The sequence below is a fragment of the Felis catus genome, chromosome F2 (genome assembly GCF_018350175.1).
Source record: "Felis catus isolate Fca126 chromosome F2, F.catus_Fca126_mat1.0, whole genome shotgun sequence".
NCBI classification, from domain to species: Eukaryota; Metazoa; Chordata; class Mammalia; order Carnivora; family Felidae; genus Felis; species Felis catus.
Window position 1 is genome coordinate 64481271 of NC_058385.1, and position 15797 is coordinate 64497067.

At 41.2% G+C, this 15797-nt stretch overlaps 1 protein-coding gene across 7 annotated transcripts in view; it reads left to right on the forward strand.

Moving 5' to 3' along the window:
* The window catches only part of LOC111558559, a 471686-nt gene that overhangs the window by 18180 nt on the left and 437709 nt on the right, over nt 1-15797 (forward strand). The gene's annotated exons all lie outside the window — the stretch shown is intronic.

The following is a 15797-nucleotide window of genomic DNA, read 5'->3' on the forward strand; positions in this document are numbered from 1 at the left end:
AAGCCAACTCAAATCCTTCTCACCTGGCTCATCACTAACTTCTTTATCACCCACAGTTTCTAAGTGCCTGTTGGTCACCTTTTTGTAGAAGTTCTGAGACACAGATCTTTCTGCATTCTGAGATAATGGTTTAAACACCCTTCTGCTTATAGATTAAAATAAAATGAATGCAAAAGTCCTACTAGCATGTTAATAGAATCCATTATAAGAGTTTGGAGACCAGTGCTGGTACTTAAATCAAGTTGGACACCTTGTCGTTGTCTACACAATAGACGTAGTTTTGCGCACCATGTTGAGAAAGCGGTAGCTAGAATGGCTGGTAGGATCTGCAAGCCTCTACCTTGAACAGTCAACAAAATTGCCAATTCTGCTGTGTCCTAGTGCCAGGCAAGGAGGTATCTTGCCAATTGCAGACATGATTGTTAATTCTACATCTTAATAGAGAACATTGTTCTGGCCCAAGATGCTTAAAGGAAAACTCCAGATTCATGTCTAAAACAAGCAAAGTTCTTACCAAGAACAAAAACTTTGGAGACAGAATGATTCAGGCTTGAATCCTACCTCAACATTTTGGGCAATTGTTGTAGCTTCCCTGAATCCAATTTGCTCATCTTCCTGTGGAAATAATAATACCTTACAAATAAATAGCTCATTAACTAGTGTTATCTTTCCCTATCCCTGCCTTGGTTAAGGATTGGCTCACTCAATACTGATTCTCAAATGCCTCTCTTTTGCTTTCCTTCAGTACAGAGACTAGAGGACTAAGTATTCGATTTTCCTAACTACAATCCAGCCAGGCAATGGTGATGTGATACTATTCTGACCAATGATATTTAAGTTTAAATTTGAGGGGAAGGGCTTCTGCTAGGTAGAAGGCCATTGGCTCTCCTTTCTGCTTGGAACTAGGTGTGATAGCTGGAGGTGCAGCACATCTTGTCACCACGAAGATGAAAATCATGTGATATGGATGGTGGGATAAGAGGATAGAAAAAGCCTGGTCCTTGACAACATTTGGTGAGCAAAATTTGCATGTAGAAAAATTTTTATCATTCTTCGTGAGAAATTAGTTTTATTCCTATTAACATACCACTGAACCCATTTCTTATGAACTAATAATCTGGTTTTGCTATGCTAGAGAGAATGTGCCCACTTACTACCTTGACTTATATTTCAGGGTGACTGAATCATATGGTTCAACCTTAAATATCTGACAGAGTCAGTACTCAGACCAAGCCTTTCTGATTCCAAGGCCCATGTTAATAATCACTGCACTTACATGCTGCTCCAATGCCAGATACTCAGAAAAATATATATTTTTTAATTTTTTTTAAGGTTTGCTTATTTTTGAGAGAAAGAGAGAGAGAGAGACAGAGCATGAGCAGGGGAGGGGCAGAGAGAGAGGGAGACACAGAATCCCAAGCAGGCTCTAGGCTCTGAGCTGTCAGCACAGAGACCGACACGGGGCTTGAACCCACAGACTGTGAGATGATGACCTGAGCTAAAGTCGGACACTCAGCCAACTGAGCCACCGAGACACCCCATTCAACGAAATATTAAAGAAAATAAAAGTTACCGACTGACCAATGAATTAAATAGATTCTAATTTTACGTTAGAAAGCCTCCTCTTTCAGAACAGTCTCGTACTGACACTGAAATCAAAGTTTTCCATTAGCCAGTTCTTCTCTCTGTAGAAGCAAGAGCTGAGCTGTGAGACAGCTGAAATAAATTTTGTGTGGTGTTGGCCTTGAATGCACTGATGAAAGGCAAGCACTCGGGTTCCTTGGCCAGGCCCCACGGGATGCACACTTGCGGCCTTAGAGGCATGGCACAGGGGAACCACTCAGAGAAAACTGCCAAGTGTACATGCAGCAGGAATGAGCCTCCGCCTCAGATGGCCTTGCTTGGCTCTGTAATCATAGCCCTTTTAAGGGATCAGAGCAGAGACAGCAAATTCCACATTAATCCACTTTTTAAGAACAGAAGAGATGTTGTTTGGTATTAGCCAATAAGCTGTAGTGACTCAAAAATGGGTCACAGATACTGCCTTTTGCCCAGGTTGAACGCCAAAAACATACTGGGCATTGTGTCCAAAATGGGATTAAATGAGTCCAGGTCCAGATAGTGCACAAGCTTGATTATATACGGCTTAGTAAAGCACTGTGTTCACTGGAAACAGAATCTAGATTTCCTTCCACTTGTCCAAATCCTGAAGTATTTATTTAAAACACAAAATGCTTGGGATAGCTATATATTTCCTCTTAAATGCTCTGTTGCCTATTTCCAATAACAGAATGAAGAAAGCCTCAATTAGGCATTAATGATTTTTTTAAATCAATCAAATCAAATTATTATTTTTTTAAAGCAATGTCTATACTCAACTTAGGGCTTGAAGTCACAATCCCAAGATCAAGAGTCACATGCTCTGCTGGCTGAGCCAGCTAGATGCCTCAATAGTACTTTAAATTTTAATCAGGAAAAGAGTATATGTTCATGACTAAATTTTCAAATAGTATTGAAGGGTAGAAAGCAAAAACTAAAAATCCCCTGATCTCATAGTCTAACTCCTCAGGGATTATCACTGTTAACAATTTCTTGAGTACTTGTACAGCACTCTTCTATGAATGACCGATATACTGTTATGGGTTGAATTGTATCCTCTGAAAAAAGGTATCTTGAGGTCCCAATCCCCCCAGTGCTTTGGAATGTGACCTTATTTTGGAAAATCAATCTTTACAGAGTGAATCAAGTTAAAATGAAGTCATTAAAGTGGGTCCTAATCCAATGTGACTAGTGTCCTTATGAAAAGAGGAAATTGGGAGGTGCCTAGGTGGCTCAGTCGGTTGAAGGTCTGACTCTTGATTTTGGCTCAGGTTGTGATCCCAGAGTCATGGGATGGAGCTCTGCATCAGGCTCCGTGCTGAGCATGGAGACTGCTTGGGATTCTCTCTCTCTCTCTCTCTCTCTCTCTCTCTCTCTCTCTCCCTCCCTCCCTCCCTCCCTCCCTCCCTCCCTCTCCTCTCTCCCTCCCTTTGTCCTTCTCCCTGCTCTAGCACTTGCTTGCTCTAAAAAAAAGGTGCGGGGTGGGATTGGGAAATTGGAGTCAGAAACAGACACATAGGGAGAATACCATGTGAAGATGAAGCCAGAGATTGGGGTGCTTCTTCTACAAGCCACAGAACACCAGAGACTGCCATCGAACCCCCAGAAGCTGGGGAGAGGCATGGAACAGTTCTGCCCACACAACCCTCAGAAGGAACCAGCCCTGCTGTCACCTTGATTTTCAATTTCTAGCCTCTGGAGCTGTGAGACAATAACTTTCTGTTGTGTAAGTCTCCCAGGTTGAACTATGTGGTTCGAGCAGCCCTAGCAAACTAGTACACATGTGGAAACTGATATTGATATACATAGAGGGGCATATATATTGTCTTATTTACTATTTCATTTCTTAGTGAGTCACAACTCATTCTAGTCCCTCTTTGCCTTTGTCTGGTTTCAGTAACTCTATGCCTGATTTTTCTCCAGTTTAATAACAGTTGAGATTTCAACAGTGCTGTTAGCCTTATAAATCCTTCCACACATATGAGTGTATGGATTACTCTGGCCCTGATTATATGGCCACTTTTTTGTCATTTTTTCATAAACTGCTGGATGTCCAGTAAATGCCAAGCACTGTGCAATGTTTTGGAGGATGCAGACATTAAGAAAATAAGGAGAATATGTGTATCACTCTGTTTGAAGCTAAAGAGATTCCCGGAAAAAAAGCAAACTCAGGATGAAATATTATATTCATGATCCGAGTACCTGATGCCAGGTCTCCTTAAAGTGACATACTAGATCAAAAAGAGTAAGAAAGTGTAAATTTAAACCCATCATAGTTAGGTGAAACTGTCCATTAAGATCATCAAATTCTATTTTCTCTGATTCTGTATGCAACCTTTTCCATTTTTGTAAAGTTTCCCCACACAAACTTTCCCATTGACGATGACACCACATGATACATTTGCTCACTGTCTCCCCATGCTAAGTCGAGCACCTGGCTCACACTGTGTACTCGCTAAGTGTTTGTTGAGTTGACTGTTATACATGTTGTTATACAACATACAATGTTGTGTGCCTACTGTGAGTCAGAAATTGGGCTAAGCACTTTTTTATGTTAAGATTTCTCATAATAAATTAGCAGTTTGACACTCTGATGAATTAGTTGCTGATTTATGGATCAGATTAAATGGGTTAAAACTCTGAGAACCTCATCAACTCTTTACTCCAGGTACGTGTAGTTCCTGAATTTGTAAACCCAAGGCCTAGACGCGTCTCTGTCTTCAGGCACTTTGAGAAGCAATTTTATCGAATTCTCTTGATTCTCTCATCATTTATTAATTCAGTCAGCTGTTCATTCACTTGTTTCCTCACAGTTCACTTCACTTGAGTTTTCTTTCATGCTTTTATCAGACAATGAGCCCTTTCACCTATGATGTGTCAGGAAGTCAGGAACGAGGGTTGGTATTAAATGAGGATTCAAAAATACTAAAGACAGTCTTGTCCTGCAAGAGCTAATATTCTCTTTAAAGTGACTTCTGGGAGTTACACCTTTGGCTATTTTGAAACATACACTACTTAGGGCCTCTCACTCCCCACCAAGCTGGTTTCCAGGCCAAGAAGCCAACGCAGGAGCCTGGATGCTTGATGCTAGTTATATCCTTCCCTCTCTCCAATCCAAATTCCAGGTCTTGGCATCCAAGATTCACAGTAATGGAACAGATTCTGGAATTCATTCAATTGCAAAGAATTTTAATGAGGAATTCAGGTCAGGAAGTTAATTTTTTTTTTTCCAACCCTGAAAGGGAAACTGTTTGGGCAGCTATTTTGAGGCAAACTCTATCATCCTGTGTTGTGCTGCTGTGTTTCCAGAAGCAATTTAAGACGGCATGTCTCCTTTTATAATTACCAAAATTTCAGATAAGTGTTGTGCTGCTCCAGTACTCGATTGACTGTGTAGCGAGTGAGTGGCTGCCCCACCACTTGGAGAGATTGGAGCCAGCCCACACTCATGTATTTGATGCGGTTTTATAGGAAACCCTAAGGAAAATACCTCTCTGTGGCCACTGTTATGGACCTAATCCATGTATCTTAGTTAATTTCAGGGTTTTCAAGATTGAGGTAAAGTCCGGTGGAGCCTGTAAAAACCTCAACCAGGTGGCCAAACATTGGTGATTTAAAATTCATACCTTACACCTACATTTAACTGACATTTCTTGAGTGTTTATTACATGGACTAGACCCAGGTGCTAGCATGATTAATTCTCAAACCAATACATTGAAATAACAATATACTGAATAATCCCATTTTTATAATGAGAAAATAGAAGTTAAGATAGTTCAAGGAACTGTCCCAAGTTCAGAAAGCTATTGCATATTAGAAACAAGCCTAAATACACAGATTTACATTACCAGTGAAAATAATGGTCTTTGAAGTTCCTTGCTTCCTTTTTCAGTCTCCTACCTTTTTCTCCTCTCTGCATCCCTCCTTTCTTTCTTTATTGCTCCCTTTCTCTCAATCACCTGTCTCTGTTCTTTCTTTTTTGAGTGTCTACTATGTGTCAATGTCTTGACGCCTGGAGATGCAGAGATAAAGGGGCAGCCTCTGTTGAGGAGCAGAGAGGGTAGGAAGATGAGATTCTAGGATGCAGGTTCTATGAGTCTGGCACCTAGCAGAAAGAAATTTGGGGACAAGAAATAAAAATGCTTAGTTGAAACCACTCACAATTTTAAGGTCCTCTAAAAAGTCTACCTAGAGTCAGAAGAGGGCCAAAGGCAAGGGCTTGGGCAACTCTGGCCTTCAAGAGGGTTTGTGAAAACTGGGAAGCCTCTGACTGATTCAGAGGGGAAATGTTCTCACAAACAAGCAGCAACCTGGAAGCTGTTTGTGTCATGAAAAGTGTCATGAAATTCAGCAAGATTCAATAATCTGGCTGAACTCCCATGGTTGGAGTCATACATAAATGTCATCATTAGGAGGAACATTATTTCCTGTCCATGTTTCCACACAGAAGGGCATCAATTAGTGTCTTTTTTTTTTTATGTCCCTTAGACACTCCACTTGGGGATGGAGGGGTGACATTTTATTGGTGGTTATGGAAGAGAAACTGAGCATTGCATAGCTTTCTTGTCTTTGGGAACTGATTGCTGGAAGAAAAAAATCACAATTTTCTTATCTCTTTTGGGCCATGATGTCATCTTAGCAGCAAAGGCCCTGTCCCAGAGCTGCCTGTGACTGGGTCTGTCTAATTCTGGGGTTTAGTGTAAGGAAATTCTGTGTCTCTGCATACCTAACATTTCAGCACCAGCTTTATCAGTATTAAATCTAGCATTTTTTTCCTTCATCTACCTGATTTTTCTCTGACTTTCAGTGGATTCTCACCTTAGATCAGAAAGAAGGGTGATACTATTTGGGGCCTCTTCACCTTCAACAATCATAAAACATCCCTTCTTATTAACAAGCAGCAAAGACATTTAAAAAATATAGACAGATACAGCTTATTTATGTCTTTGGTGGAAAGTAAAAACGAGGAGTGCCTACATACAATCTGGGGAGCCATGTCTTCCCAGCTGGTGACAGAATCTGAAGCCCCCTCCTTCTAACTTTCAAAGGTACCATGTTGGTACTTCTCGATGGAAACTATATGGGAGCTAGGGCTGGAAGAAGTGGGATGGCAAGAGGCCTCCAAATTTAAAAACTAGTAACTTATTTAGCACTTTTTAGATATTAAGGATGGTTCTAAGTGTTTTACATATATGCATTTATTCAGTCTTCATGACAGTGTCATTTTACAGATGAGGAAACTGAAGCATAGGGAGATTAAGGACTTGCCCAGAGTCACAGGGTCCAAGGAGGAGCACAAGTGGGACTCAGCCTTAGCTGATCTGTCCCCTGCATTCATGCTGTTAACCACGACTCCTCTGCTCCACCTCTGGTATACTTACTTCCCCTGTGTCACCATTTCCTTAGGGCAGGATGCCATAGCAACACCTCTCCTAAATAATTGCCATGAAACATGAACTTGAGCAGTCATACAGCCGCTGTTTTAGCCTGTCCCCTCAGTCACGTGGTGTTGTAAAATGTGTAGCACTAAGAGGGGCACAAAGTGTCTGTGATCATAAGGAGAGGCAAAGAGGAGCATCCACGCTGTGCCATGGTCTTTACGTGTTTGTGTGGTTTTCCCATGGATGATACAAACTCATCTGGTTGTAGGAGATAGACTTGAGCACATGAGAGGGAGGGTCTCTTTCTTTAGTTTCAGGTACCTCCGGGACTTTAAGAAGTCATGGAAGAGAAAGGCTCTGTCACAGTGTGCTGCTGAGCTCTAACTCGGCCATGCTAGGTTGGAGGTACGCTTTGAGAGAGTGGCTGACAGTGTGTGTCTGCAGAAGCAGCTGGTAACGGTCTGTAACATGGGAGCTGATGTAAGAGGTAGGATAGGCAGATGAAGCTTCCTTAGCAGCACACACTTCCAGGGGAGAGGGACCTCCTGTCCTCACAAAAGTTTTTTTGTTTTTTTTTTTTTTTTTTTTTTTGCACCGATGGCACATGCCTGCTGACCACAGCAGCTGCATTGAGCTGGGCCCCTCCCGGGCTCATGGGTCTGGTGCTCAGAGGCATGTGGCAGCACAGTGGGATGCTTTGGTAGTGAATCCGCCAAGGAGGCCAGATGGAATTCACCCTGAAACAGTGACAGCTGCAGCCGCGTTGAAATTATCCAGCCCCCTGTAAGACCGAATAGCTTCTCTTTGCAAAACCAGAGCTAAATACTGTGACTGGGGGAGGCCCACAGAGGAGCGGGGACCTAGAAGAAACTTACAAGGAAAAGGTGAGAGCTGGAACTAGACAGGCTAATTTAATTTGAATATTCAAATTACAGTAAAACCTTGGTTTGCAAGCACAATTCATCCTGGAAACATGCTTGTAATCCAAAGCACTCGTATATCAAAGCAAATTTCAAGAACCACTGGCTCAGTTGTGATCATGTGACGTTCAGTGTCACCTGCTACTCATATTGCAAGACATCACTCGTTTATCAAGTTAAAATGTATTAGAAATGTTTGCTTGTCTGGCAGAACACTCCCAGAACAAGTTACTCGCAGTCCAAGGTTTTACTGTAGTTGAAGTTATTTTGTACCCTAAATGGATGAAGAAGGAAGTGAAGTCTTATGTTGCATTTAATCCTCAGAATATTTATTGGGGCATAAGTATGTGGATGAAGAAATTGAAGCTGAAAAAGATTAAGTAATTTGCCCAAGGTCACATAGTTGCCAGGAAGGTGGACACCAGTTGGCCTGTAAAATGTGTTTTTATCACAAGATGTAGCATCTCAAGACCAAAGCATGCACGTGCTAGTTTAGAGTACAAGTGCCCATTTTACCAGCATGAGGCATCCACCCCTCTGGGTTATCTGATAACCAGAAGGAACATGTAGGTTGGCAAGGAGAGCCTATTACTACTGTGTTTTGTAACTGGCATTATTAGGGCAGAGAAGAATGACCTAAGATGTGGGATAGGATGGGTCCAATGCCTAGGAACCATTCCTGTATCCTTATCCCTCTTTTTCATGCTTAGGCTAAGTCCAGTTAGGCTATTATGGTAAAGGATCCCTTGCACAAAGGCAGTAGCTTGCAGGGACACTGGCTAAGTGTGTTCAGAGACTATCTCAAAGTTGTTCCAGGGGGCACCCAAAGCAATGGAATTTTACTAGGCACAGTTTCTGAACTTGAGATTATGACAGTTCTAGAGTCAGTGACTCTTTTTTTTTTTTTTAATTTATTTTTGAGGGAGATACAGAGAGAGCATACAAGCAGACAATGTAAGGGCAGAGAAGGAGAGAGAGAATTCCAAGAAGGTTCCACACTGTCAGCACAGAGCCCACTGTGGGGTTCCAACTCATGAATGCTGTGATCATGACCCAAGCTGAAATCAAGAGTTGGATGCTTAACCAACTGAGCCACCAAGGTGCCCCTAACCACTTACTTTAGTGTTTGCCAACTCCAATGCCTACAGGAATCAGACATGTAAGTGAATGAGTGAAGCTAGTTGAAGTAGAGAGACTCTGGGGCTATGCTGAACTAGACCACCCAGGGGCCTTTTAAAGGGGTCAGTCACAGGGTACCTGGGGTGGCTCAGTCAGTTGAGCATCTCACACTTGATTTCAGCCCAGGTTGTGATCCCAGGGTCGTGAATCGAGTCCTTCATAGGGCCTACTTAAGATTCTCTCTCTCCCTCTGCCCCTCCCCTGTTCACATGCACACATGCTTACTCTCTCTCATAAATAAATAAATAAATAAATAAATAAATAAATAAATAAATAAATAGGCCCATCACTACTCAGTATCTGTTGACTGTGGCCACTGTTTACTGATATTCCAACTTTTCAAAGGAAATTGGAAATCTGTATTTTCACATGAACTCTTATTCAAAAATGTTGGTTGGATGTTAAGTTAAAGAACAAAAACAAAAACAAAAACAAAACACCTCTGGGAACCAGTGTTGTGCAAATTAAACCGAACATATGTGTGGCTGGTTCCAGCCTCTTTGTGGCAGTAACTATCTTACACAAAGGTTTTGTACATCACCCGCGGCACTGTGCCACCCTAAGCCGATTGCAGAAGAAATGGCACTGGAGATGGCATCCCTTTTGGGTAATCCCTGGAAATGCGATGCCTCGGGGAAGCTTCCTCTTCAACAGAGTTGCCAGCCGTATACTAGAGGGGACTGTTCAACTCAATCAGGTCCTTGTTCCTGGGGAATTGGAACAGAAGATAACAAAATGCATTAAGTCATAATAATAGGAGAAGAAGCAGAGCCTGAGACTTGCTAAGAAACCTTAATGAGCCTGGGTGGCTCAGTCGGTTAAGTGTCTGGCTCTTGATTTCAGCTCAGGTCATGATCTCACAATTTGTGAGTTCCAGCCCTGCGCTGGGCTCTGTGCTGACAGTGTGGAGCCTGCTTGGGATTCTTTCTCTCCCTCTGCCCCTCTAACTTTGCTGGCACACTCTCTCCCCAAATAAATACATAAACTTGAAAGAAAGGAAGGAAGGAAGGAAAGGAAGGAAGGAAGGAAGGAAGGAAGGAAGGAAGGAAGGAAGGAAGGAAGGAAGAAAGAAAGAAAGAAAGAAAGAAAGAAAGAAAGAAAGAAAGAAAGAAAAAGAAAAGAGAGAAAGAGAAAGAAAGGCCTTAATGGCAGAGCATCCAAATTGGATGCCTGCTGCTGCAGATCACATGACTTCTGCTGTGTTCAGTGGCTCACTGAAGCTAATGTTTTCTGAATGAATGTCAGGTTTTTCTTAATGTCCCAGTTTATCTTTACAATAAAACCCACTGACTAAGGTAAACCCAAGTTCGTCTGGGAATCCTGTTGTTTCAGAGATGCTGGTCAAGGCAGGAGTCTAGTCTGATACAGGCATTTGTTTATAGTAGACCTCACCATCTTCCTCATACTGATTGACTTAGCCACTCTGTGACTCTGCTGATTGGATAACAAGGGATACCTAGGCCAAATTGGACCAAACATTTTCTATATCTTGTGAGTTTGAAATCTTGTTAATTCATCTACAATGAATAATGCTTGAAGAGACAATGTGTGCTCAGAACTGAGGCTCTTTCTGTGGGATGGCCATTTCCAGTAACAACCAGTAACATAGTTTGGAAGACTTAACTAGAAGTGACTTCTGCTTCTATTTCTAGCCTTATCGTTCACCAATCTCCCTCGTACTCTCTCCCTTCCAGGCATTTTGGTCTTCTCTCACATGAGGCAGCGATCGGTATTGCCTCAGGTCCTTTGCATGTGCAATTCTTGCTTCCTGTGAGTAATTAGGTCTTATATAATTTTTCAGATCTCAGCTCAAATATCACTTCTTCAGAGAGATCTCTTCTTATGCTTTTAATTAGATCAGAGCCCTGCCATTCTTCCCTCCTCAGTCATTATACACTCTTGTGGCACTACACATTTTCTGTTTCTTCATAACAGTTCCCTAGGGCCCTTCATTATGTCTTTTCTTCCTGAAGCCTTTCCTTGTCACAAAAGTGCTTAAAAACTCTGCTCTGGGGTCACATTTATGGAATTCATTTCCTGGCTCTCCTATTTAGTAAGTATGTGAATTTGAACACACCTCAGTTTGATCACCTATGAAACAAGGTTAGTAATAGAACCAGAAGACTGCTTCCATTCTCACTTGAGGCAGCCATTGAGTTGGATTGCTCTTCTCAACTTCCTGTGTGCCCTCAATTTATAACTGCAGAAGACTACTGCTTTTTGCAATAGCAATTAAATCCCACCCCCCCCCAGCATTTCTTTCTTTTATTATGTAATGGAAAGGAGAGGCTGAGCTTAATGTCTCAAGAAAATGATGGTCCATCAGAAAGAGAAAGTCTTTCCTTGATTTTTGTATTTCAAAACCATAGGGATTCAGAGGGAATCTGAGAGGGTGTGTGTGAACAGACTATCCCAGATCTTTTGGGGAGAACACGAATAAGGAAAGAGATATAAACAGCTCTCCTGAGTTCCCTGTAGTTCTCTGTGGCACAGGTACAAAGAATGACCACAAGTGCTTCGGAAGTTAGCCAGGAGAAAGCCTGTGGCCCGAGATGGAGATGACATATCCCAAAGGCAAGTGAATCAGTGCTTGGAGACCAGGAGGGACCTAAGCAGAGAGAGAGTTTAACAGATTCCTGTGAGGTTAACCACCCAGACTGATGTCCTCTCCCCAGCAATGCCTGAACACCCATAAAACTGCCCCAAATTAGAGGTGACCCCTTCCAAAGGAGAGGGACCCCTCAATGCTTAAGATTAAACCTCCAGGAATATGGAGACTGGCAGTAGAAATAAAGTTCAGAAATGAAAACAAACATATTTCTCACAGATAGGTACTTGGAGACTAACATTCTTAAATCTTTTCCAAAGAAAATATATGGTGAGGTAGTTTCGGCATTATTTGATAAGGAACATGGGCTTTTTGCTGTAGTTTACAATAGCTGCTTCACAGGTAACCAGACCATAGAGCACTTGAGCTCAAGCACCTCTCCCTCAATGATCTCCTCAGCGATGGCGAGGGTGATGGGTGATTGTACCTTATTAACAGTAATGACAAGTCTGGCAAGAAAAGCCACTTGGGACCACTTTCCTGGAAGAGTGACTGGGTGTGTGGCAGGCACTTAAGGATTTATGAACCCCTTAGAGATAGGGTAACCTTGGGCCATGAAGCTTTGAGGAGAGAGGCAGGACATTTAAATAGATTAAGTTTCAAACTATAGAGTCCCATTGGGTGCTCTGATTAATTTCTATAGGATTTGCTTCACATTTTTAGGAGAGCCTTGTTACAGATTTGGCACTGTGTGTGAGGGTTGGGTGACTTTGACACAATGTTGGGTGCCCATAAGGTGTAGGTCTCAAAACATGGGGTTGGTATGGAGATTTTAACCGTTGCTGCATTAATTGATTGAGGATGGTGAGATTTCTGGTCTTCTATGTGAGGCCAGATGACAGCTGAATCTTTAATTTTTTTTATATGAAATTTATTGACAAATTGGTTTCCATACAACACCCAGTGCTCATCCCAAAAGGTACCCTCCTCAATACCCATCACCCACCCTCTCCTCCCTCCCACCCCCCATCAACCCTCAGTTCTCAGTTTTTAACAGTCTCTTATGCTTTGGCTCTCTCGCACTCTAACCTCTTTTTTTTTTTTTCCTTCCCCTCCCCCATGGGTTCCTGTTAAGTTTCTCAGGATCCACATAAGAGTGAAACCATATGGTATCTGTCTTTCTCTGTATGGCTTATTTCACTTAGCATCACACTCTCCAGTTCCATCCACGTTGCTACAAAGGGCCATATTTCATTCTTTCTCATTGCCACGTAGAATTCCATTGTGTATATAAACCACAATTTCTTTATCCATTCATCAGTTGACAGCTGAATCTTTAATTTTAAAGATTATGAATCACATTTTAAGAGGAACACATAAAATAGGAAGCAATCAAGAAAGTAAGACCATGTTCTAAGAGAGATGGTTAAAGGATCTGGGAATATTTGCCCATAAGAAAGAAGGCTTCAGGTGACATGATTGCCAGCTTTAAATATTCAAAAGCCTGTCACTTGGAAGAGGGATTGCACTTATTCAGTAAGGCCCCAGGCCAGATCTAGGATCAACAACCAGGAATTGTAGAAAGGCAACTTTAAATTCATTACACAAAGCAGACAACTCGAATAGAAATATCTGAGGGTTCGTTCGATGGGCTGAGTTCATGATCAAACAAGTAATTCAAGTCTAGATTGGCAGGAATATTATAGAGACAGAGGCGAAGAGGTGCAGTGTGGCAGTGTAGTAGTTAAGAGATGGAGCGGAGTTCCTATTTCAGCACTTCCCAAAAATATAGGTCATGTAGCAAATTGCTTCATTTTACTGCTTCACTTTAATGATCTTTAAAATGGACATAATAATGTCTACTGCCCAATTGTTGGCAAGAATGAACTTAAATAATTAACTTTAGTCCTTAGTTATCTAGAGAGGGTGTGTGTGTGTGTGTGTGTGTGTGTGTACGTCTGACCTGAACTTCTGATTCCCATGGCTTTGATAGAACCTGAAAGATTTGAGTTATTTTTCTGCATTCCTTAGGTACTCCCCAGTATTTTGAAATGAGCTTAAAAGCTGTTGAGAGTCCTCCAGTTTCTTATGAAAATTGTTACGATGTGGTTTTCTCCAATCAAAAATTCAGTTTATAGCAGGTGGAAGATATTTGGCACTCATTCTAGTGCCACCCAAGGCTGCAAAGTGCCCCTCACTTTGCTTGTGCAGAATGAGGTATGAGGAAATTTTGCCAAGGAGTTGAAAAAGACAGAGAAGGATGAGCAATCGAAATCTATTCCCTTGGTTAAGAGCATGATTTGATTGTGTTTACATATCAGACTTGTGTTTGGGGACCTCTGAGCCTCTGTACACATTTATCAAATTGCAAACAGCACCACTTATGCATGGCTGGTGATGAAGCACTACCACACAGTTGAATAGCTCTCCCAGTAGAAGATGATTATTTCCCAAGATAAAACCTGGTTACCTGATGCCAAAGCAATTCATCAATTAAATGACAAAAAAAAAAAAAAAACAAAAAAAAAAAACCAAAAAAACCCAAAACATCAGACAAACTACTCATTTGCCGTAGTGTAGGGTGAACAATTGGTTGATTGACTGGGTTTTGGCTGCAAACGCAGCCAAAGTAAACCTAAAACAGCATGAGATGTTCATGGGAATTTTCATTATAATGTCATTGCTTCTGCTAAACTTTCTTTATGGTTTCCAGTTTGCTCCCAAGTTAACTGTGGAGGTCGGAGTTAAGTGGTCATATCATCATTAAGGGTAATGTGTTTGTTTGCTAATAGGAATTGGGTTCTCATTTCCAATTTGATGGCACTGTATAGCCATCAGTGATAACTTCTACGGGGGGAGATTTGGTTTATAAAGGGAGAAACTCTATCCTGATACCAATACACTGCAGAGGAGACATCTCAAAATCTAAGAGCAACTACTGTTTGAGTTTTATTTTTCTATCCATGAGTAGAGTACAATAACCCTGAGCTTCGAAGTCAGAAAGAATTTATTCATTTGTTCATTTATTCACCATCCTTTCATTGAGCTCCTTTTAGATTAGGCTCTGGGATTTCAACAATAGACTGACCAGCTACTTGCTCCCATAGACTTACAACATAGTAAGACAGTGGAGGTTGAGGGGCCAGACAAACATACCAATATTCTTAAAATCCTGGCCTTTGGATTTTCTACTTTTGTGACTTAGGATAAGTTATTAACTTACTCTAGTGTGCCTCATACATAACAAGTGTCCAGCAAATAATAGTTTTCTTGCCTTCTCTACTTCCTACCCCACTGGCCCCTTAAAGAAACTGCCTACTTCCAGTTTCGGTTGATGCCTTTATTGGGGCCACAAAAATGAAGATCCTCGTGATCCTTATAAACTGTAGGTAGATTCAGGATGAATTGGCTTATTGTCTAATGCTCCTGTGAGGGTCTTTTAAATCCCAGAGCTAATTAACCTCTTTTTTTTCCCTCTCCATTTGGCCTTGCCAAAGAGAATACTTCCAGATGAGCTACCTTCAACCCATAAGTGTTTTTACAAAGACGACGGTAAATAGCTTGCTTGACTGCAGATTTATTCTACCTTTTCTTGAGTTTTCACCAGTTAAGGTGTTTTTAAAAAGCTATGAATTATAATCACTGTCCAGGAGGTAGAGCTTGGTTTTTGGGGTGCTGTTAGGATGACTGTGTGGTTGCCTTGTTAAAGACTGGGACATAGAAAAACTGTTGGATTTATTGATAGGGAAATAAATTCTCCTCTTCCTCCTTCTCCTCCTTCTTTTTTACTATTTGTTAAATGTTTTATTTAATTCCAGTATAGTTAACATACAGTATTATATTCGTTTCAAGTATACAATATAGTGATTCAACAATTCTTTATGTTATTCAGTGCTAATCGTGATAAGTGTACTTTTTAATCCCTATCATTCTCAATTAATAATTACAATTTTATGTGTAAACACAGTTTATAATGGATAAAAAATGTAGTCTATAATGCTGTTTCTCAGATAAAATATCTAGAGTTCCAAAAAATTAAATTGAAACAATATTGGTACTACATACAGCCAATTGGGAAGTTGAGGAAAGGAATATGATATGATATCATATCACCCTCCCCTTCACTCTCCCCCCACTTCCCTTCCTATGCTCCAGGTACTAATAATCTA